The sequence below is a fragment of the Echinops telfairi genome, unplaced genomic scaffold (genome assembly GCF_000313985.2).
Source record: "Echinops telfairi isolate 266 unplaced genomic scaffold, ASM31398v2 ScPeMD7_6;HRSCAF=24_1, whole genome shotgun sequence".
In the NCBI taxonomy this organism is placed as follows: Eukaryota; Metazoa; Chordata; class Mammalia; order Afrosoricida; family Tenrecidae; genus Echinops; species Echinops telfairi.
In genome coordinates this window covers 531,957-556,331 of record NW_022103903.1, presented here as the reverse complement: position 1 = coordinate 556,331, position 24,375 = coordinate 531,957, and the positions used below count along the sequence as shown (strand labels likewise).

Genomic DNA, 24,375 nt, shown 5'->3' with positions numbered 1-24,375 from the left:
AGCCAGTTTCCTATGGTATTACTCCATCACAAATTAAAAAAACTTTTTTTTAATTTCATTGGAAAATACCTGAGATTAGGATAAGGGCAAGAGTCCAAAGATTTTGTTCCTTTGGAGAATATGTTAGGTAAAGACAAGGGCCAAACATTCCTGGATGTTTATTGAAGTGTTTCGACTACAAAACATCCTATTATTAAGATAAAATTAATGATCAAGTGAATATAATTCCTTCTGTTTTCACATCTTAGACTTTTTATTTTATAATTATTTTCTCTTTCTCCTGATAAAGTGCTCTGTAGAAACACCTTGGGAAAGGGATATTCAATGCTAATATTTACCTGACAAGTGACAAAAAAAAAAATAGAACACAGTTTCTACACAGACTGTGAAGCAAAGCAGAAAATGGAGTTTTCTTATTCTAGAGGGTCTAAATTATTAAGTAAATATTTGAAAACTTTAGTAATTATAAACATCTGTATACTAGCTGTTAATTTTGTTCCAATCTGTAAAACGGATGTATCTTAGAATCCTATCTTAAAATGCCTATTCATGTAAATGGCTAATGAAGAGACTGTATATGGAGATTTACAATATCAAAGTTATGTTTTTGAAAGCATATGACAGTGTGAAAATTCATCCTTTCATGTTGTGGGTTGTTGCAAGTGCTTCACTGTATAAACATCAGTGTCAACTGAATATATATCTAGATCACGTCTGCCAAAATTATCTTTCTGTGATGCAAATCTGGTTATGTAACCCTTCTTAAAACAAAAAACCAAGCATTTCAGTCATCTCCCAGCTTCTGAAATATAAAACTCAAGCACCTTAATATATCTGATAAGTCCAACTTATTCTTTTAATAGAGGTAGTCAAAAATCATTGCTGTAAAATGATAGAAGCCTTGTCCTTGACATGCCCTTTAGTTATCCTCAGGCTGTAAGTGTCGCTTCCATTTTCATAACCCTTCCCAGAATAATTCTGATGTTTTTGGTTTCTGTATCGATATAAATTTTTATCCTCAGGGGACTCAAATCATGTACCTTGTAAATGTTCTCTGAGGTTGGAGACCAAGAGCGCCGGAAGGGGCAGCGTCAGGGCTGTCGGGTGAACGGGGTCAGCTTGCTCCATGACGTTTTCCTAGGACAGCCTGTGCTGTTCGTGAAGCATGAGCAAGTGCACTGTTTCAGTGAAAAACAGTTAATCCGCGCTGCTCCCTCGGCCTTTTCTTCACCTGTGTAGTTTTCAACTTTTAAAAAAACTTCCGTATAACTAGCCAATGATGATCCGGTATCTTTTGAGAAAAGCTATTAAGACGATCCCTTTCGAGTCCCCAAAACTTTCTGGGGTGACCTCTCTCTCTGTCATGAATCGAACTGACTCAGCAGATCCCCCGGGGAAGTGACTGTTGTGATCTGGCTTTTGTTTTAAGGCGTGGTTTTCAACCTTCCTAATGCCGCGACCCTTTCATACAGTGCCTCCTATTGTGATGATCCCCCACCATAAAATTATTTTTGTTGCTACTTCATAATTTTGCTACTGCTATGAATCAGGCGAGTTCGACCCCGCAAGGGGCCGCAACCCACAGGTTGAGAGCAGCTGTTGTAAGGCATCCTGATGGGACTGTAAGAGCCCTGATGGCATCGTGGCTATGCGTTGGCCTGCTGACTACAAGGCCAGCAGTTTGAAACTACCAACCACCCTTCGGGGGAAATGATGATGGTTTCTACTCCAGGAAAGTGTTAGTCTTAGAAACCCCCAGGGGCAATTTTACCACATCCTGTATGGTTGCTATGAGCCAGAATCTGCTTGATGGCAGAGTTTGTTTTTGTGAGTTTTCGTTGTTTTAAACCATTGTATTGGGAGCTAATACAGATAGCGTATCATTTCATAGTTCAATCTCATCGAGCAGTATTTTACAGTTGCTACCACAATCAGTTTCAAAACACTGTGCTCCTGCTTGAACTCCTTGACTTCAGCTCCCTTTTACACACACACACACACACACACACACACACACACACACACACACACATGCCTCCACGGTACCCCACAGAAAAACCTATTCTCCTTGCTGTCTCTGCAGGTTCATCAATCCTGGGTTGCGTCTACTGAGAAACAGAAAACTATACGACAAAAGCTCAAGCAGGTCACCCCAGTGGTCACCCCTAATAGGGACAGCTCTGTTACTGAGGAAACTTTTCTGCAGCCATCCACTGACCACAGAGCTAGGTCCAGAGAAGTTTTTTGTTAGTTTTTAAGGAATAAGCCTGTGCATGTATGAACTAGAACCCTAGCAGGACTCCTTTTTGATGTATCCTTCTGTATCTACAGTTTCATCTCTGGCATCTTAGCACTTCCCCAAACACCCGTTCCTTATCTAAACACACATTACTAATAAACACCCGTTCCTTATCTAAACACACTTTACTACTAAACTGGCCATATTCCCTCCTTCCTCCTGGCATTACATACCGTTTGTTCATCATGAAGCCTTTTCCCTCCCCCTCTCCCTCCACGCCCTCTCAACTGTCACATCCCAGTGTAGATTCCATTTCCTCCTGAAACCTTCAGTCGTTCCTCAATCACAATCAAGATGATAACCAAAATCAAACAAAAATCCCAGCCTCATTGCTGGGGCATCATTTTTGACTCACAGCAACCATGTAGGAGGGAGTCCAACTATACCTGGGCGCTCCTGAGGCTCTAAATATTTATAGGAGCCGAAGGTCTCGTCTTTCTCCCATTGAACAGCTAATGGGTTCAAACTGCTGACCTTGCATTTAGCATCTCAATGCATAACCCACTAGCCCACCAGAGCTTCTTGGTTAAGATCAATTCTAATATTAAATAACTAAAATGAGTATTCTTTAAAATATTTTAGAATCACTTATAAGTACACTATTATCAACCCAGACAATGATTACAATTTTATCACAAATGTATCGCTATGGCTGAAATAAAATGGACTTGTACACTACAGTGTGCATATATATATGTATATTATGTATATAAAATTTATAATAGAGTGAATGCTAGCTCAAATTATGGGATAGTGGTGGGGCCTCTTTCAAAAATACAGGAAGCCCAATCACTACATTTAAAATACTATGAGTAAGAATATTATAATATTAAGGGATATTGATGTAAGCTTAATCTTTGCCATCTAATTATCTAATTGTTATTTTCCACAGTAAACATAAGTGCCCCTTTTCAAGTGATTGTAATGAAGGTAATTACAAGTATTTTATTCTCAGACCTTAACTCATTTATATATGGAGCCATTGGGCATATAAATCACTAGGTAATGGAAATGAAATTTTGTAAGGTCAAGTGTGCAGTTCATAAGATGCACTTAATTATTCAAGATAGATCAGAGAATTATTTAATAGTTTACAAATGGTAAGCTCAATATTATTTATATTCCTAAAATGTATGCTTTCCCTAGAGATTGATAATTCTCCATTTGTTTGTGACTTCCCTATGGACTAGGTGTCATTAGGAAACAAAAGATGAAGGAAGACTAAATCCATCAACAAAAAATCATGCTGGCCAATAGGTTCCCAACTTTTGAAAGTGTATGCATCTGGAGAAAATGTACATAAGTTTTACATTTCTCATAATTTAGCAAATTTTTTCCCCACAGAAAGCAAGAGCCCGTGCATCTCTGGAACTGTGTTGATTGGGGTGACACATTTTCAAGTGGTAGAAAGAGGCTAGGACAAACATTTATTCTTTCCAAGCATTTGATGATCACGTGAATCATTACGAGTCAGGTGCAAGTTCCAACAGTCAATGGCTACCGGGAAGAAAGTGCTAATCAAGAGGCACAAACAGGAGTTGCAAAAAAGAACAAGCAGAGGGCCTTTTGTGCCCCAAAGAGGGCTTTGCAAGGGAACCTTCCAGGGCCCTTACCAGCTTGAGAAGTGCTGAGCTCAAAAAGGAAATGCCTGAGGCAAAGCAACCTAACCAGTAGACATTGGAACGCTAAATAGATGTACAGAAGTTGTGCCACAAGCCCATGGAACCTGTCCAGAGGAAAAAGTTCATTGCCAAAAGCCGAGAGCTTTCTGTTAGCTCTTGGTCCAATGAGTGGAGTCAAGGCCCAGATACCCAATTCCCCACCGACGGCCGGATTACCAACTGCACTGCTCCACATCATTTGTTCTTCCTTCTCAGCACTGTGTGTTCATAGGGACAAAAGAAAATAAGTTATAGGTAGAGGAGGTTTAATCAAACTTTTTTGTCAATATATGTTTAAGGAAAGTACTTTCAAGTATTCGTTTTGAAATATTCCTGACAGAAAACAACTGTAGAGGCTTTCAATAATTATATTGCAAATACAAGAGAAGTTTGGGTGAAATAAAGAATCAATCTAAGCCAAAAAGTTTGAAAAAAAAAGAAAAAAAGACTAGCTTCACTTTTAATAATAGAACAAGCTCTGTTGTGGGTTTGAGGGAAAAAATAGAGCTGTATTTAGTATCCCATTTCTATTAATTCACAGAGTTAGAAGAGAATTAATAGTAGAAATCCTGGAAGATAAGCAGACAAAAATCTCCAAATGGTAGTCCATGTTTACCAACCATAAATATAACAATAATCTGTGTGGGAGAATACCATAGCATCATTATTTTAAAAATAATATTTCAAAGTGCTGATGTACAGGAGTTAGTGTGTTGCCTTTAATTAAATCTTAAGTACATTAGCTTTGAAGGGAGTGGTTTGGTATGCTGTTGAAGACACTACAGTACCAGGAACACAGAAGGTTTGAGTGCATATGGTTTTTATATAGAGGGAAAACATTTTAAGTACACCTTGCAGCCCACAACACCACTCTGTCTCAAATCTTTTGAAATGCATACACACATTTAATAGCTGAGCACTCTCAAGATAGACTACTACCAGTGATTGAACGGTCACATTCATCCAGCCCTTTCTGATTATGATTTTGTTCAGCATAAGCTGTACCTTGTGTGCCAGCTTCCTAATCTATAGCTAAATCCGTTGGCTAACCCAGTACTGCTTCTCTATCGTACCAACAGTAGGCCTTTCTTAGCTGATTGACAATTTAAGAAAAGGCGATCACAAATCTCCTGTTTCACGGAAACATCTCAAAGAAAAGTCCCATACGATGGTCTTTTAGCAATGTGGTTATTGAAGCTTGACAATATCATTTTTATTCCTGGAGAGCACAGTCAGAAATGACTAAACTAAGTGCCTTAGCAGCTTCCTGCTTCAGCTTGCAAGATTGACATCCTACAAGACATCCCCAAGGAGAAGCCGCATGGACCTATCCCGATGCAGCCCTGGGTGCTGGAGCAGCTTTTTGGGGCCCCTGCTAGTGCTGAGATGCTTATTCGTTTACTGACTCAGCTTTCCTCCTGCAGTCGGCATCATTGCCTCTGTTTTGTGAGGTGAAGGACTTTGTGGACTGGTGTTGGGTATGGGTTAATGTTGGACTTGTGGGCTTGGGCAGCATTGGGTTGGGATATTTTCGTGATGCACATTTTCTTTGCATAAAACTCTCTCTTATACGTGAGTTGCTGTGGATTTGTTTCTCCAAAGTACCTAGATTATTACACTAAGCCTCTTCACTTTCTCCATAATCTGATGAACGATAGGAGTTGTTAGTGTCTCACGTTCCTTCATTGGTCAAGGGTGACAGCCTTCTTTCAGCTCATCTTTGAAGGGCTTTCTGGCCGTCCTTAAACTCTTGATCCATCTACAAACTTAGTATATGTGGGACAGCATGTCAGTAAACTTGCTGCAAAGCTTCAGTGATTTGGGAAAACGTTCACTTGAGGTTTTTAAAAAGAAATTTGATATTAGCTCTGACCTCAGCATCATTTTTCCATGGCACAAAAAGTATCCTGGTTTTAAGGTCCCCTAAGGAGACGAAGAAAACTTAGAGAAATAACTTGCCTGTAGTCATCCATGTACCATAGAGATGCGCCTAATCATGTTTGTGTGCAATCAGCCCATTTACTTATGAACTGACAGCCCGGTAGCAATACTTTTTCACTCATCTCCAGTCACATGATTACTTCATTATTCTCAGAACTCCAAGCTGGCTTTACCCAGGGTCTCAAAGATGACATACGTCTTCCTGACCCCATGCTTTTGTTTTAGGATTTTCCATTTGCCTAGATAGCTCAACCAGTCTTCCCAAACTATCTGTATCCTAGTCTTCATCTTGAGGAAAGCTGAGTCCCTTCTCAAGCCTTCCCGCCAAATAACTACCAAAAAACATTTCCATGAGAATCTCACCTGCGAGATGTCAGTAAAGAAAGTATGGACGTCTACTAAACTACTCTTCATGGAAATTTCATTCAACTGAAAATTTCCAAATTGTTGTACCTTTGGATAACTTGATGTTTTGACATGTCTGTGTTTCTATGCATTTGACTGGTCAGAGATCTAAAAATATATGATGAAATCTCTTTTGATCTCCTTTGTTGAACATCTGAAAAAGTTTATTTAGCATGTGGTAACAATTTTAATTTGGGAACATGTTGATAATAAAAAGATGTGTGTGCATGCATGCATCCACAGTTAAAAAATGAGTTCACATATAGTTGTTGTTAGCATGCAGCTTGACTTTGTTTTTATAAACAGAACTATTAAGCTTGCAGCTTTAAGTAAATGGAGAGTAAATAAAGCATGAGTCAATCCAACATTTTGATAGCATCTACACATGACTGCCTAGTAATTTTATGCATTTAGTACATCTGCTCTAACATGTTTATTTGACATGTTGATGAAAGTATCATATGGGGTAACTATTAGGCATTCAAGAAAAATAGCAGTCTTAACATTTTAATCCCCCAAACAAGCATTTTACCTACATGCCATAGCTATCCCATGTTAATGCATTCTAACTTATGTTTTTAAAAAACTTCGTTTTCCTATCACCTTCTGGATTTTGTAGTGTGTTTTCTAAACATCAGATAGCTACTTTAAAGTCCATGTGTAAAATGTGTGGAAAATACGACATATTTTTAAACAGTGTGGTTGATTTAGATTATTTAATATTTTTCAGTAAAAGGAAAATTCAAGAAAGCACAACCATGTAGAACCTTATATTGTCATATGCATGAAAGATAGTCATTATCTGTTTGAATAGATAGGTGGTTTTTTTCCCCTCAATTTTTTAATCTCATGTAAGGTATTACATAATTCGAAACAGTAATACTCGAAACCTAAACACCTGCTTATCAGAGTTCTTTAAAGATCTTTCTTTCTAAGATATATTGTTGTAATTTGTCATTTGGTAACCTTTAGGAAAAACTGAGGAATTTGTTCCATATGGTATAGCATCAATAGATTTTTTTTTTTACACTAAAAGATGCTTAATGATGACTTTTACATCACAGCGCTCGCTCTTCCAAAGCACACTCTTTGCTCTTTGAAAATGGACAAAAGAGTGTTCTCTGTTTCGTCCCGGTTAGCTCTCTAGCCACGTAGGGCATACTAAGTTTGTACAGTCCTGCTTCCGTCATAGACGGGAATGGGGCTAAGAGAGAGCCGCAAGGACTGACTGACTCCTGCTGCCGCCTACCCCCTGCCCCCATACCCTCCCCCCCTACACCCCCCACCCCCACCCCCCGCCCCCAATCCCGGGTGAGAGTTGGCAGTCTAGCTTTCCCGTTCTATGTATGTATTTATTTCCCTGCGCTGTGTCTCTGTAAAGGCAATGGGTGGATGTATTAAAAGAAACAGCTAAGGCCATGGAAATAGACTATGTGTTGTACTCTTACTGTGGATCAGGGACAGATCTGGGAGCTAGGAACACAACAGCTAACAATATCACTGTCCCTAGCCATTTGAACCACCCTGGGACTTCATTCCTACACATTCCACCACAATCCATCGGCATCGAGTTGATTCTGACTCACACACTCTCATCCAGCCAGTAGTGTCTCGTAAGGACCCTATAGGAGAGGGTAGGACTGCCCCCGTGAGTGCTGACACTGGCACGGGAGTAGAAAGCTCCATCTTTCTCCTGCCGAACTGCTGATAGTTTAAAACAGCCGACCTGGTGGGTCGCAGCCAAATGTGCAAGCACTATGCCACCAGGGCTCTTGTCTGACTCACAGCGACCTGATAGATAAATAGAATGGAGCTGCCTGTAGGATGTCCAAGGGACAGCTACTGGGTTCCAACTGGCAGCATTCCATGAGTAGCCAAGCACTTAGCCACTGCACAGATCCAGTTATTTCTGATGATATATTTGCCCCAATGTGCTGTTCTCCCACATAGAACTCTTTACTTTTGTTCTGCTTCTGTAATACATCCATTGCAATGACCATGATTTATTATGGAAGGTAACAGGTCACAATTCAGGCGAACACGCTCAAGGTAGATTTGTTATTCAAGACATGTTACATACCATATATACTCGTGTATAAGCCGAGTTTTCCCAGCACATTGTTAATACCATTTTGGTGGTAAAATTAGGTACCTCGGCTGATATTCGGGTTGGCTTCTACTCGAGTGTATATGGTAGTTCTTTTAGGGGTGCTAATAAATGCCCAAAGGATGTGCCACTGTGCTGTAAGCCTCAACCGAAGACACTCAGCTCCAGCTACGTGGATAAGCCAACTTAGTTCCCCAAATTCAATGCCCAGAGACACCCCACTCCGCAAGTCAGCTTCCTGCTCCCAAACACATAGCTTTACTTGCTCTGTGGGCTGAGAAGTCCACAGTCCTGGTTTGTGTTTTGGCCCAGTTCCTCTGCTGCTGCACCTTGGCCGCTCCCCGGGTGTCACAGCTGTTTTCTGGGGTCAAGGAGGTCTACGCTGCAGCTCTTGCTTAGAGTGAGATCATTCCCTCCCCTCTCCCGCTTCCAAGATGGCTCATTTTATACCCAGCAGGATGGCGATCACAATGAATTCTCTTCATTAGCACTCAACAGTTGAACTCTATCAGTGTCCTCCTGCACCTTCTCCTACCCAGTTCCATCAGGGGCAGATTGTTTGGTGGGTCACAGATGCCACAGCCAAAAGAACAACCTGAAACAATTCACTGCCCTAGATTCACTAAAGGAGAGACAAGATCCTTGCTCTTCTATACTTCCTAGAGAGAAAAAAATCAATATCTATCTATAAATCTATCTACCAACAGCTGCCTATCTATCTAGCTACCTCTCTATCTCTGTAAACTGTGTACCTACAACCAGACCCTCCTATTACAAGTTTCTTCCTAGGTCAGAGTTCATCCAGAAACACCTGGGAAACCACACCTGGCAGTCTGCTGCCAAGGAGGTCACCACACTGAGAGCTCTGCTGAGCACAGTTCCACTCTGAAGTAAATGAGATCCGCAAGGTCAGAATCAGCTGAAGGCCAACTGGTGTTTCGTTTGTTTGTTTTAAACCGTTTCTTTATCACCAGACTCCAGATGGAACTGGTGATCTTTTTTTGTTGTTCTTTTTTAAGTCTAATTAGTGGGTTTCAATTAAAAACATGTATCAGAATTACATATAGAATCTATTTTAAATACAGCTACCAGATAAAACAGAGCTACTCAAGTATGCCCACCACCCCACCCCTGACCCTGGCCGTTTAACTCTATAGGAAATTCTGAATTTTGTTGTGAACTTGTGATCAAAAACCATTTTGCTTGACATCTTGGAGAGGCTGAAGTTGTAATAACTGTCCTCAGAGCTTCCTGAGGCCACCAAGGACAATAAGCAGTAGAAAGTTGCCGGAAGTTGTTCAAGAAAGACGCAGTGAGCAAATCTTAAGCGCAAGACTAAAATTAAGTGGCCCAAAAGCAAAGATAAGGAAATGCTCGATAACTCGGTCTTATTTACAAAGCTGCATATGATAAACTCTGAGAGGAAGTTAAAAACTATAAGCTTAGGACTCCAGCTGTCGTCTCTGAGAGACTAAAGATTCAAGGTTGCTTGGCCAGGACAGCCTTCCAGAAACTGCTTAGTGTAGGACCCACCAAGCTGATTTCAAATCACAGAGCTAAAGCCCTTTACAGCAGAAATGCCACAGGAGCTAGCCCTGAATTAAGTCAATTAATTAAGTCAAACCTTGGAATTCTGATGACTCAGGTTTATTTTCCAGCTCCACTCATTGCTAGCTGTAATTCCGAAGTTCTCACCCAGTTCTAAACCTCTATTTTTCATATACGTTGACATTACTTTTCAGAAGATTGTAATAATACACATAGAAAGCGTAAGGGAGTGCAAGTCATGCGGTAAACGCTCAATAAATTGGCCTCACTGCCATCTAGTCAGTTCTGACTCACAGCGACCCTCAGCGTTTAGGGTCCCCAAGGTCATTAATCTTTATGAGGGCCAAGAGTTTTCTCTCCCCCATGAAGCAGTTGATGGTTTGCCCCACGGACCTTTCAGATGGCAGCCCCACCCTTAAACAAAAGCACCCTGGGATATTATGAATATTGGTTTTGTTTACTTAATTTGTGTGAAACACTGAAAAAAAGGGAAGTTTAAAGTTTGCCCAAGATAGATTTTCCACTTTGCCCGGTGGTTCGTGTCAGTGCTGCGGTGGTCCAGAAGAAATATGTCCTTCTCTTTGTCATATAAGCTGTTCACGGAGTGTAAGCGCTTGATAGTTTGCTAGCTGCTCTTGTCCACCCACTCCTGACAATACTTGGTTGCACTCAACCCATGGCTGCATAATTAGTTGTGAAATTGCTTGTTACGGAGTTTTGTTACCTCAGCATCTCTCTATCTAATAAGGGCACATTAGTGAGCAAAGTAATAAATCACATTTTAAAACTCGTAACATTTGCAAGAATGTTGACAAGATGATGAAAACAAAGGAACACATTCCAAAACAGAATTAAAGTCTGAGAAGCTATTGTGCTGTCTAGTCTTGTTTATGGAAACGACACCTACCATCACCACATTCAGTTACGAGACAGATTCTATCAGCACGCCTTAGGACCTTGTTTCACACCAGATGGTAGGGCATAGTTTCCCACAATGAGGTCCCAGAACTCATGCAGTCTTGAGAAGTTGCAACCTTCCTACATGAAAGTCAACTCCCCGGGGTTGCAGGGTGGTTGAGCAGCGTGGCAGGCAGAGGAAACCCTGTGAGGGTCCCCTGCAGCACAGCCTGAAGCCATGTCACATCACAGGAGAGAGCTGGGAAACACCTGCAGCTGAATGGGATTCTGGACAGCAATCAGGGATGGCTCGGCTCCTTTCGAGCTTAGCTCTTGTAAGATCCTGGAGACAAACTGGCAGGGCCAGATGCAGCAGCAGCCTCCGCGTTGGAAAAAAGCAGCCACCAGGGAACAGCGTATCTTGGTGATTATAATAATGACTCAGACCACTGCTACAGAGCAGATTTACATCTATCTGTCTGATCCTCTTTCGCAGTTTGGAAGGTGGGCTAGTATTCCTTATCTTAAATCAACTGTTAGGAGTAGGAAACCGATAAAGCGCTGACACCTTCAATGGCACAAAATGAGCAAGGTTCGCATTAGAGCAGAGGCAGCTACAGATGATCAGGGGTCTGAAGCATAAAAACATTTCCGCGGCCTCTTAAAGAAAAACAATATGAGGACACATGCATACCGCTTGGACGGAGCCTATGTCGGTGAAAGGTCTTAAAGTTTAACTTAAGTAGGTTCATCGTAAACCCACTTTTGCATATTGGCTTTTGAAGATTGGTAGTCCTCCAAAGAGCTGACACGCCAGAGAGCCAGGCCTAGAATTGTCACAGTAAAATTGTGTGTTTTTGTTTTAACATGAAGGTTTTTATCCCTGCCATGCCAGGCTGCCCTTATTACATATTTTATCATAGGATACTTCTTCCTATACTAATCGACAGAAAGAATAGGCTCCTGGACCTCCAAGATATTCCTCCGATTCTACTAGTAAACGCAATAGCGTGTCCATAATCAAGCGTGCGGGAGGAACACGTGACAAGAGGCAAGTGGATACTGCCAAGAAAGTAGAGAAGCCAGGAGTGTGCATCCAGCCCCTGCATCTTTGTTGGCGATCCCTCATTTGATCTTGCCATGGCTGTGTCTTCTCCAGTCGTCTTACGGAAAGATGATCCTCTCACAAGCAGGAGAGTCAATATGTTGACGTGCCCTCAACTATCATTGGTTTTGAAGTTGATGTTAGGCCCCTTCGTTGTTGGTGAGGGAGTGCCTGGGTGGTGCTGACAGTTGGCGTGCTCAGTCTGTAACTGGAAGGTTGGAGGTGTAGGCCACACCAAGACAGACTTTGTGAGCACAGTTCTCCGTGGCACTGACCGCCTCTTACTGAGTTGAAGTTGACTGACCTGTCATTAGCACTGGCTCTTTGTTGATGAGCTATCGAGACATCTGATGATGGCTACTTGGGAAAGACTAGTCCTGGACGTCTTGTTTTGCGAGGCAATTATCTTTCTTTATTAATCTAGTTGCACAGTGGCTGTTAATAATTTGGAGCTGAGTGTATCCTTCAAAATCCAAACCTAACCCATGGCTGTTGAGTTGATTCTGATTTACAGTGATCCTGTGGAGAAGGGTTTTATGATAATTTCCCAGGTTGTAAATCTCTCTGGAAGCTGACTTCTGCAACTTTTTCTTAAGGAATAGCTGGTGGGTTCAATCTTTTGACCTTGGCAGTTAGCTGCTCTTGAGCGTATATTTATTTACTCTCTTGGTTTCCTGGGCATGCCAACATGCCACAAACTAAATGGCTTCAAAACAAAATGAACCTAGTTCTCTATATTTCTGTAGGCTAGGTGTGTGAATGGAAGGTGCCATTAGGTACCTGCTTTCATTGAAGCCACTGGACATTCAGGGAATGAGAGCCCCTGGTTTTCTCACTGACTCACCAGATTTTATTTAAGACAACACCAGGAATATGGAGAGCAAATGAGTATGAATGGCATATCATTTTCCCCCAAAGCAGTTAGGTGTAAGGAATTTTTTATATCATGTAATGGCACATACTGTCCCTACCTTAAAGATGAGGTTTATCTCTATTTGCAATTGAAATATGATACACAGTTTTCAAGGGGGCAATCACAAATCATTTCTAGGAGATAAGATCCATTCCCTTTTTGTTCCAAAGCGCTGCGAGATGAAAAAGCCCTGGTTACAGACTAGTAGAGTGTTCAGCTGCTGTCCCCAAAGTCTTGCTCATTAAAAGATTTGGCTCATACGTAAGCCTTAACTTCCTTTCTAATTTCTTTCAGAGCCAGAAGATGAAATCAGTTTCAAATGAATGCTTTTGAAATGAGAATGTTATTATCAATATCTTAGTTTGAATTTTTCTCTTTATTTTCATCCTTAAAAGTGATAATCTTGCTCTTATTCATTCTGTTCTCCCAGGACACTGTACTAGTGATGACTTGTTGAAGTTATGTGTGGTCTACTTCTCCAGATTTGCCAAGATCAGTCAACACGTATTAGAAATAAGTGTCAGCACTTTATTTTGACTTACTAAGTAGGTTTGTTATTTTGGATGGCAATACAGATCTTTCATATCTTAATATTTGGAGCAGCCCAAATTAGATTTGTGAATCCATTCATCATTCTTTCTCTCTAAGTAGTGGAGGCATTTACCTTATTCTCACAATTACCACAACCACCTGTGGAATTATTAAATGTTATAGTCAGAAATCTGGCATAATATCATTGTTTTATATTTATAGAATTATATCATTAGAGAATGTTTTAAAGATATTTTAAATTATTTAATTAATTTTAGCAGCTTATAAATTTATAATTTAATTTTAGTTTTCTTAATTTAAATAAACCCTGACATTATGCAGCTCTAGAAACTAAATATGTTAGGGTTTTGGGTTTTTTTTGTTTTATTTCAATTAAGACCCAAAACAAAACATGCAGCAAACAAACAAAAATGTTGAGATGTGGTAAACTACTAGGTAATTTTGAATGCTTTCAAATGATAAATAGTTGTAAGATTGTTTCAGAGGAAATATATGTGGTGAAGTGTATCTTACAAAATAACCACTATCATGATCTCAGTTCTACCATACAAATCCAGCTAGACCAGAGGATGTACACTAGTACAGATAGGAACTGGAAACACAGGACAGATGAACCCTTCGGGACCAGTGGTGAGAGTGGCGATACTGGGAGGGTGGAGAGAAGATGGGGTAGAAAGGGGGAACCGATTACAAGGATCTACACATAACCCCCTCCCTGGGGGATGGACAACAGAAAAGTGGGAAGAGACGTTGGACAGTGTAAGACATGACAAAATAATAATAATTTATAAGTTATCAAGGGTTTGTGGGGGGGATGAGGAGCTGATGCCAAGGGCTCAAGTGGAAAGCAAATGTTTTGAGAATGATGATGGCAACAAATGTACAAATGTGCTTGACACACAATGGATGGATGGATTGCGATAAGAGTTGTACGAGCCCCCAATAAAATTATTAAAAAAAAAAAAAGAATATATTTGGACTCAAGATGGGTAGCTGAATTTGCAGACCAGAAAACTAACTATTGTATTAGCAAGACTGGTTTTTCAAGTCCTTAAAGCTTCCTTAAATTCCCTCCCCTCCCCACCAAGGTAGTTTGTAATCATTATATATGTGTACCAAAATGAAAAGAAATGCATAAATAATAGCTTATTTGAAATCATGTTTTTACTAAATAACACTAGAGATGAACAGATGAAGTACCGCCAAAGTGAATGTAGTTATATCTATAACATATTTTCACCAAACCCACTTTCTTTAATAAGTGTTAACATCTTGTTATGAAAATTGTGTGTGTGTGTGTGTGTGTGTGTGTGTACCATGATTTGCTTCAACCAAATTAACATTAAGGAGCCCTGTTGGCAGCGTGGTTACATTGGGCTGCGGTCCACAAGGTCAGCATTAGAAACCATCAGCTGCTCCTCAAGAGAAAGACCAGGCTTTCTACTCCTTAGACAATTTTAGTCTCGGAAATGCAAAGAGGCAGCTCGACCCTGTCTAAAGGAGAGTTATGAGTTGGCATCAACTCGATGGCAGTGAGTTTGTTTTTTTAGAAATTAACAATACTTGGATTTGACGATATTTTTCATGTTCTATCTCAGGCAGTTGTGGAATGTGTTTTCTTTAATTAATTTTAATTAACATAGCTAATGTTAAGTCCTAAATCACATGATTATAAAATGATGAATGTCCCTATCACAACAATCACAAAAAACATGTTGGTCTATGCCAAAAAATTAATAATGAGCTTTTTATAAGTTAAACAGTCAAACTTATGTTTTTAATAATAAAGGCCAGTGGTTATCAATGTATGGTTCTTAATAGCAATATCAATAATACTAGGGAATTTGTTAGAAATGAAATTGTCAAAGTCCCACCCAGAGAAACCGAAGCGGGAACTTGGGGAAGGAGAATCTCAGTAAGCAGTATTTTATCAAGCTTTCTAAGTGCCTCAGACCTGACCTAAGTTTGAGAACCACTGGTTTAGAAGCTTCAGTCCTGGAGTTAATTATATAAGTAGTCATTACTACAGACCCCTAGGTTCACATCTGCCTTGTTCAATTATTAATTCTGTGACTGTGCTTACACTGCATAACATTTTTAAGACTTGCATTTCTCATTGGTGAAAATATAAAATAGGTAGCATTATCCTGAAACAAATTTACCCAATTAAATTTCTAACCATATTATCAAGATATAATTCCTGAAATGTACTTGGTAAGACACGTTCATAATTATCTTTTCACTGATATTGATCACTCATATTCAACCTAAGTAGTCTGAGATAGTTTATTGTGCCAGCCTGGCCGATAAACACAAGTGGGATTAACTGAAGGGCCGAGAGATAAATGGCTTGGTGAGCCTCATCTTTCTTGTCTCTCGCTCTTTGATCATCGCACCTGTGTGCGGCTGCCTTGCTTGTTCTGTGCCTCAATTTAAAGGCTACACTACCTGTGGGATGCCTAGCCTGTGGACTGTGTCGCTATAAGTTGAGGTCCTTTTAAGACATCTCTGGAGCTGGGGACTGGCAGTTGGTGACCTGGCTGGCAGTTGGTGACCTGCCTTCTGATTGGCTGCTGTGCCTACATAGCCTAGCTCTCTCTATAAATAGAGGAAGATCTGGCAGCAGACTAGACTTGAAGAACTGCTAGTCTCTCACAACTCTCTCACGGGAATGAGTTGTATTGAGCCATTTGTAGTGCTTTATAATTTAACTGTTTCTTTCTTGTATTATGTATTTATCTGTATATGATTTAACAGTTCATTTCTTGTTATATATCTAATTATTTTTATAAATAAATATATTAAATTATCAGCAATTTGGTTTTATCTCTCTAGAGAACCCTGTCTAACACAATTCATAATAATTTCACCTTGTTAGGCTACATGTATTAATCCATGTGGCCCTAATATCAAATGTACATGTTACCAATGGTTTTTAACTCCACATATCAGTAGCGGAGCAGCCCTGGTTACACTGTGTGTTAAGCATGGGACGGCAAACAAAAAGATCAGCTCTTTAAACCTACCAGTGACTCCTGGGTACAAATATGAGGCTGTCTGCTGCCATGAAGATTTACAGTCCTGGAAACCCTGTGGAGAAGTTCTACCTTTCCTCCAGGTGTGGGATGCGTTGGAGTGGACTAGGCAACAGTGCGTTTGGTTGGCTTGGGTTCTCACAAGGTGGTGCCTGGGTGATGCAACTCAACCCCAAAGCTGACTCCTGGCATCTACCCAGTGACACCATACCAGGAACAATTGGTAATCTTCTGGAAGTCGTGTCATCTGCAGAGTTCACATCTAGTCTCTACACATGCGGTATTGCCACGAACTGGAATTGACTTTGGCATTTTTTGTCATCAATAGGAAGGAAATGGTAGAATTGTACTTCAAACCATCGAATCTGAATATAGACTGTGGCTTCTTATCTATTTCTCTGTTGATTTGGGGTTTTTAATTTTTGTTTTCAAAAATATAGTTCACATTCATTCAGTGGATGTGCCCTTGTTGGACTGGACATTTTACAAGGAGATGTATGCTGACGCCTCAACACACACACACACACACACACACACACACACACACCCTGATTCTGAATTTGATTTAACAACTTTGCCTTTTGAAACACCCGCTCTTATCAGACTGTGGTCTTTGTGTGTAGTTGTGCACTTTCCAGTCCACTCTGATTCCGAGCCGTCGACAGGATAGAGTAGAACTGACGTACAATGTTCCCAAGGCTAGCAGCTTTACAGAAAGGAACCACCGTGCTGTTTCCAGCAGAGCTGCTGGTAGGTGTGAATCCCTGACTTTCCCAAGCACGATGCCCTTCTGACCTGACCAAAGTCTGTGTCCAGACCCTTGCCTCTAAGGAGCCTTCTGGCTATACTTCTTCCACGACAGATCTATCTGTTCGTTTGGTAGTCCATGGTGTTTTGAATATTTTCCGACAACACCATCATTCAAATATATCACTCCTTCTTCTGCCTTCCATATTCAGTGTCAAATGTTCACATGCATATGAAGCTATTGAAAATACCATGGCGTGGGTCAGGAACACCTTAGTCCTCAAAGTAACATCCTTGCTTCTCCACGCTTTATAATGAACTCTAGTACGGCAGGCTTACCCAGTGCAACGCATCATTTCATCTCTTGACTGTTGTTTGCCTGCAAGACAAAATCCGTGACAACTTCAATCTTTTCTCCACTTATCATGATGTTACCTATTGGTCCAGTTGTGAGGCTTTTGGTCTTCTTGACATTGAATTGTCATCCAGGCTGAATGCTGCAGCCCTTGATCTTCATCAGCAAGTGCTTCAAGTCCTCTAACTTTTAGCAAGCATGCATGTATCATCTGCACATAGCCAAATAGTTGGGATCAGAAGCTGGATAGATGCTTATCTAAATTTAATACCTTGTTTCTTATCCATTAGTTAGTACATACTATTGAAATATTTGATGATAACATAATGATTAACCTTTACAGAGTGCGTTTGCACTGTATATGGTGTTATGATATTGCATGTGTATTCTTAGTTGGTTATAAAAATTAATAGTCAATATTGTAATCCCTAGTCTGCAGATGAAAAATGGAGACATTGAGTATTAAGTGGGTGGTTTGACTCTGGGATCTACTTTCTTAGCCTCAGTCAACTTTAGCTAAACTTCTTCTCTTCTTATAGGTAATGATTAATACTTTGGAAACTCATTTATTCATTGATGATTCTTACTTGCATACTTAAGGAATTATAAAATCATTATTTTAACGTCTTATTTCTGACAAATGAAATATCATTTCCTAAAAATCACTTCTTTCAAATACTTAAAAGGCCCGAATTAGTTCAAGATTACTTTTCACTACATTTAAACAATGAGGAATATCGTTTTATTCCCAAAAGCATCCTGGTCCTTGGACAGTGGATTAGAATTAAGCATGATTTAGCTTGGGATCAGATATCCTGGGTCATCATGAAAAATGTATGATCAATGGCATAAGATAGATTGAAAGCTAAAAGGCCATTTTAGCACAGCATAAATGAAAATTAACTAAAAATTGTTGAAAGACCATATTGTAAGCACTAAAATCATAAACCTCTTAGAACCAAACATAGGAATAAGGATTTTAAAACTGAGTATTTGCTCATCTATTCATGGATAGGACATCAAATACATGAGCAACAAAATCCGCCTTGACAAAGAGGATTACATCAGAATTCTAAAATGGCTTGCTTTCTGTTGTTTTACATCTAAGACTTTTATCAGTGAAACGAAGAGACACATTTCAGAATTGAGAAAATATTACGAAAGCAAATATCTGATAATGATTTAAAATTTAGAATATATAAAGAATCCCTGAAATCAAAATCTGAAAAGACAGGTTCAAAAGTAAACAAAGAATTTGCATTAAAGACATTTCACAAAAGAAGATCTGCAATACTTACCTGGCAGGGGAGATACCATGATCATGAAGGTGGTTTTCCCAGGGCGAGGCTTATCCATTGCACTCTGGATGTGCTGACCCCTGCGATTTTCCCAAATGTGGGAAACTCGACTGCATAATTTTTGGTAGTGGGGGACTGCGTTCACGCTCTCCCCTTAAGAAAAAAAAAAAAAAAAGAAGATCTGCAGCAGTCCAATAAGCACTCAGAAAGAGTTCAACAGTCTGTGTTCATTACAATGAATGCAAATCAGAACCCCAATGGGATATCACCCCCCACAATCCACCTGCGGATGACTATCATAAAAAGGAACGTAATAATTACCTTTAAAATGATCACCAAAAGGAAAGTAAGAAATATTGACAAGGCTAAGGTTGTAGTGTAGTCATCTTTTCCTGGTGGTACTCTAAAAGGGCAGTGCTGCTGTGGAAACAGTTAGGTGGTTCCTAAACAGCTACAGAAAGAATGACCTTGGGTTTGGGTATTTCCACTCCTAAGTATCTATGCGGTGAACGTGGAAGCAGGACAGAAACCAAATAACTTGTGTAGCGTGTTGTGCACACTATCCAAGTGTCCATCAAAAAGGAATGAATACATAAAATATTGTATGATTCCATTTACATTATCCAATGCTATTTACTTTAAGATGATTAGAAAGTAAACTTAGAGCTCACCTGGAGGAAGTGTGGGGTGTGTGAAAATGGAGGGATATTGCTTAATGCAATTTTTATTAAAGGTGATACAAATTTTGGAAATGGATAATGATGAGGGTTGCACATATTGGTAAATGCCATTAATGTCTCTGATTTGTTTACAGAAAATGTAAAATGTTTTTTAATGTATATTTCATAATCGTAGAAAAATTTAAAATACTCCCCAAGAGATGTGATTTTTACCAATGTTTTACTTATTAATTAACCGTGAGGAGGCGATTTACCCCTTTCCATCTCAGTGTCTCTGTCTGTCAAGTGAAGTATGTATTTGACATAGGTCTCTATTTTATTCCACTCTAATATTTGACGATTTCACTATTCTCAGTGGTTTCCTGAATTAGAAAATAAGAACATGTAGTACAATTAAAATATAAACAAATGACTTCAAATATAAACAACCTAAAATATAACAAATGATAATATAACAACAAACAATAAATAAAACAAAAATAATACACATTTTTGAAGGCCCCTAGCATCTCTATTGGAAAGTAATTTATATTTATACAATAGATTCATAGTTCCTATCTCTATAGAATTCCAATGAACAGAGAGAAACCAGAATTAACCACAGTTGATGATACGATCCTTCTCCTTTTGATTGTGCCCCATCAGTAGGCGCAGCTACATCCACATCAGTATTGCTGACTGCACTTTGAGTAGACAGCCCTTCCCCAGGTAGATTTTGAGTCTTCCAACCTGAGGGGCCATCTTCTGGCGCTGCATCAGACAGTGTGCCCTTACTAGTCATTAGATGCTCAGTGGCTAACTCCTCAGAAGTAGATTTCCTCGTTCTCTTTCCTAATTTGTTCTTAGCCTAGCAGTGCCTCTCAAACCATTCAGCACGGGTGCCCTGTTGGTGTTTAAAATGCCAGTGGCATGGCTTCCAGCATCACAGCATCATGCAAGCCACCCCAGTACGAACAACTGACAGATGAAATATCATCAGTTTAATCTAACAAAATGCTTAAGGGTAATAATAATAATCTTAATTACCCAGGAAATAATAGTCACTAATACTTATTCAGCAGACAGTACCACAACCATCTTCATGATTATCTCATGAGTTCATTCTTATGGCTGTTGGATCAACTCCTCTCAGTAAAGGCTTCCTTTGTTTTTGTTTTTTCCTGCCCCTCTGCTTGACCACTTATCATTTTCTGGCGGTTGGTCTGCTCTAATGATGTGTTCAAAGTCTAGAAGCTGGGCTATCCCCATCTTCGCTGCTAAGGCATAGAGTCCTCCTTCCGTTTTGTGGGACAACAAGCTCGGTGTGTGCTTTTTGTCCTCAGTTTCTGAAAATACCCTTTAAAATTCACAAGTCGTCAAGGTAGTCTATTGTTTGTATTTTCACTTTACTTGTGTTTTTGATCCCAGCCTAAACATAAACATATACTAAAAGCTTTGGGAGTCCCCTGCTCATTATCTGGCAAATCAACCCACCACCACCCTCTAAGGCCTGATAATTGTTGGTAGGACTGAAGAGAGATGATTCAGGGTTGATACCCAGGTCTGGCAGGACCGATCTGTGTTGTGCTCGGTGGAACACATTGCAAAGGCTGTGGGTATGAACATAACTGTGAGAGTAACTTGGGGTCCCTCAGCTAGGGGGTGAGGTGGCGATGTGTTTAGGAGAGTTCTATCTCTCCTCTAGGACAGTTTAGGAAGTAAGGGGAAATCCATTCAGTGCAACTACTACCTGTGTTCCTAGGCCGTGGTGTTAGATAGAAGCAGATGCAGCAGATGCGTCAGTCTGCCTAACGAAGGCCACCCAACCAAAGGGGCTTAGTACAAAAAGGTCCCTGAATTCCTCCTCAGTGGGACAAAGCGGGCTATGCATGGAAGCGCTTTCATCTTCACTCAGACAGAGTTTTAGATTCGAAGTTGGAGGAACGATCACAAATGGATCTAAATTTGTTCTGGTGTGCGGTCTGCCACTTTCCGTGTGTTAATGAACTGGGCTAGTCTCATGTCTGTTCCTGCTCTGATCAGAAGGAAGTGATACCATTGTTGGGAAGAAAGACCCCTTTTCTAAAAGCCTATGGTACACTTATAGAACCCTGGTAAGCATTCCACTGTTAGCACAAAGGCTATTTGGTCGCTCCTGGGGGAAAGACAAGGCTGCAGAGCTTTACAACCACAGAAATCGTAGACACGGTCACTGTGGATTGCAGTGGCCTCCATAGCAGTGGATGTGGTTTTGATATTGTACCACCTGTGAGTAGACGGCAGTTTCTTAGCATATTAACCATAATGTTTAAGATTTCTAGCTATTAGTATACTTAGACACTTCAATTGTATCATTTGTTGTAATCTAGTCCATCCTCACAACAACCGTCTTGAGGCAGTTCCCATAATCCTCCCTGTTCTATCACCGTTGTATCTATGAGGATGCAAGTACGGAGAGGTGGATTGTCTTGTCCACGTGCACATAATTAATGGTAGAGACACCTTCCTCACCCAGGAAACTTGACCCCAGAATGTCTACTCTGAATGTGGTCCTTTGAACCAAACGCACAACAAAGATATTCTTGATTTCTCTACAAGTCGTCATACTATTAGCCCAGTAGACAAGAGTGGATCCCTGGGTGAGGGGAACATTTAAGGGCTGGGCCACCAGCCTAAGGGGCTCCTGTCAAGAGAGGCCTGGTGATGACCTGTGAAAAGATCCCAGCCTTGGAAACCCCATGGGGTAGGTGTCACGTGCACATTTCGTGTCGCTGTGAGTCAAAAATTAACAAGATAGCAAATAACAACAGGGAAATATAAAGAAATGTGTGCAGGAAAATGCCCATGCCATATTTTCGACAATAATAACCAAAGATTGACATGTTTACAGAAACATATTTAAGGTTGTGAATTTAAAGAATAATTTCAGACTGAACATATACTAAGGCTTTCTTTTAAAAAATATGGGAGTGCCTGGTGGAGTCTATGAAGTTCATTCATTCATTCAAAAATACTTACTCTTAATTTACTGGGTCCTTGACACTATTCTATTCAGTAGGAACAAAATATTTTTTGGAACTCACAGTCTTATGGAGAAAATAGACAATAAAACACACACAAAAAACAGGTATATAGTACAACTTTAAGTCAAATTTGTAGAGAACTCAGAACAGATGCATAGAGTTCTTATTTAGCCCCCCCAAAAAACAAACAAACAAAGAAACGAATCAAACTCAACTACTTTCAAGTTGATGCCAACTCAAACAGACCCTGTAGGACAGGCTAGAACTGCCCTGGTGATCCCGAGGCTGTCACTGTACAGGAGAAGAAAGGCCCATCCTTTGCCCACAGACCCACTGGTGATTTCAAAGGCTGACCTTGTGGTTCGCAGTCCATTGAGTCCCCACTGGGCTACCAGGGCTCCTGTTAGTTAGCCTTATGTTGGTGTGGCAAAGGGAAGAAGGGGCCTGGTTGTACTGAGTTAGGCACTGGTCTGCTAACCACAAAGTCAATGGTTCAAATCAGCCAGCCACTCAAGGGTGAAATAATGAGACAAGCTGCCCCTCTGAAGATTGATAGTCTTGGAAAGTCTATGAGAATCTGTAGATCAGAGTTGATTCCATGGTGGCGGGTTTAAGTTAGTGCAAAGGCTTGAAGGCTTTTTAGTGAGTAAAATTGGGCCACACGTACAGAAATGCATCCCAGACCGTGACTTGGCTGTACAGAACAGACAAAACTGTGGGCCAGAAAGCATGGTGAGGCGTGATGAAAGAACACCAAAGAAACAAGGCACGGCTGTGAGAGAAATGGTGACCACTTTAAAAAACGTGCAGCTTCAATGTTTTTTTACCCTCCTGCAATCTGCAGACAGATCTTTGCATGTGCTTCATTGCTGTCGTCTTTGTCAGGTTGCCTCTGTGTACAGTGCCGTGGACTAAATTGCCGCATGTTGAGTGAAGGGTTATTTCAAAGTACATAAGTGCAGTCGTTTTAGTGCGGGCTGTAAGAGTTTCACCTGCCTCACTCCATTTTGAATAGTTTGCTTATCGTTCATAAATAGGAGAGGCTATATTTAATCGAAAAATGTAACTAGGAAAAAAGTGTATTCAACTAGAATTCAGTGTTGAAAAGATAAAGTTTTTTTTTTCCTATTCTGTTTGGTCATCTGAAAATGAGTAGCTGCACCTTAATGCTTACTGCAGTGTTCCACCCTTGCGATTACTCATGTGAGCTAGCAGGATGTAATTGTCTAAGGTTTGTGTTCATCTGGGTAATTTAGTGGAAAAACTCCTATTAGATTAAGCTGGCCCAGAGATAGAATTTCATTGGATGGGTTACCAGTTAATCAGCGTTCTTCTGTGATGGGTACAAATTGGTGGCTGGTGGCCTTCTCAAAGGAACGTGTGCAAGTGCTGCATCTCTGGGAATGACAGGATGAATAAAAAAATCACATCTGTCCAATCTCTTTGCAGAAAAACATTTTAAAACCCATTTTTTAAATAATGGAAATTACAAGTACGTTATCCTTTTATAGTTTACTTTGAAAATATTAACACGTTTCCAGCGGATATTGACTAAATACATATTTAGTATCAGTCTAATGAAGCGTCAATACTATATGTATTTAACTAATCTATAATTAGAGAGAAAGGTGAATAGAGGTCATTTCTCATTATTTTTCCCCCCTACACTTACTAAGTAGAGTCACTTTAGAGAATAATGGTGCTGTTTATTTTTAAATATTTGTTGAGCAAGGAACATCCTGTGAACTGCTTATTCCTTTCGTTTGTTTTACAAAATTTAATGATTCCCGGGCTGTGGCCATGGAGTTGAGTTTCCTCTGATAGTGTCTG

At 40.1% G+C, this 24,375-nt stretch overlaps 1 protein-coding gene and 1 non-coding gene across 8 annotated transcripts in view; both read left to right on the top strand.

Moving 5' to 3' along the window:
- Positions 1-24,375, top strand: part of ROBO1 (roundabout guidance receptor 1) — a 1,092,383-nt gene that overhangs the window by 873,810 nt on the left and 194,198 nt on the right. The gene's annotated exons all lie outside the window — the stretch shown is intronic.
- Positions 18,856-19,019, top strand: LOC115868118. The gene has a single exon (XR_004045426.1). It is a non-coding gene; the product is annotated as a U1 spliceosomal RNA (small nuclear RNA).